A 387-nucleotide genomic window follows, 5' to 3' on the forward strand; every position below is an offset into this window, starting at 1 on the left:
ATTAAGTGTGCCAATTCCGAGGGTGTGGGCCAGTGAGACCCTGGGATGGGGGAAAACAGCATCATGTATCTGAAAAGAAAGGTCGCATTTGGCAGAACTCTTAAACATACAACAGCTTTCAACCTGCATACACTACATCATCATTTTATGTGCTACATAATCACTTCCTTCCATAGGAGATAAACACTAAGTAGGGACAGGGGAGTATTTAAACCATTGAAGCTGTTCAGGGGAAAGACATCAAATAAAAGTCAGGGGATAAAGACTTCCGGTTTAGGTAATGGGGTGGGATGGGCGATTATACCGCGAAACAGCAACACTCTGGCTGCTGGTGTGAAAGAATAATAATAATAATTAATTCGTTTTATTGGCCACAAGGGCTAATAT

Source organism: Octopus bimaculoides, chromosome 1 (genome assembly GCF_001194135.2).
Source record: "Octopus bimaculoides isolate UCB-OBI-ISO-001 chromosome 1, ASM119413v2, whole genome shotgun sequence".
Taxonomy (NCBI): Eukaryota; Metazoa; Mollusca; class Cephalopoda; order Octopoda; family Octopodidae; genus Octopus; species Octopus bimaculoides.